Here is a 206-nt window from a genome sequence, read left to right as displayed (position 1 = left end):
TTTTTAAACGTTTGGAAGTTTCTTTATTTGATTTACAGTTTATTAATGTTTTATACCATGGTCTGGGTGAATACTCGATTCTGATTGGCTGCTGGGTGTGCATTAAAAAGTGATAATTCACAGTAATAACGCACACCTAAAAAAGAAGTTCCGGTCATACAGACCAAACGTTCGATATCACTGCGCAGGCTTCTTTAAAACACATT

At 35.4% G+C, this 206-nt stretch overlaps 2 protein-coding genes across 6 annotated transcripts in view; one reads left to right on the top strand and one right to left on the bottom strand.

Moving 5' to 3' along the window:
* The window catches only part of mon2 (MON2 homolog, regulator of endosome-to-Golgi trafficking), a 448,157-nt gene that overhangs the window by 391,358 nt on the left and 56,593 nt on the right, over positions 1-206 (top strand). The window lies entirely within an intron of this gene.
* Positions 1-206, bottom strand: part of ezh2 (enhancer of zeste 2 polycomb repressive complex 2 subunit) — a 14,557-nt gene that overhangs the window by 2,193 nt on the left and 12,158 nt on the right. The gene's annotated exons all lie outside the window — the stretch shown is intronic.

This window comes from Oryzias melastigma, linkage group LG6, assembly GCF_002922805.2.
Source record: "Oryzias melastigma strain HK-1 linkage group LG6, ASM292280v2, whole genome shotgun sequence".
Taxonomy (NCBI): Eukaryota; Metazoa; Chordata; class Actinopteri; order Beloniformes; family Adrianichthyidae; genus Oryzias; species Oryzias melastigma.
Note: the sequence above shows the minus strand (reverse complement) of the source record. Positions and strands in the feature narration are given on the sequence as shown.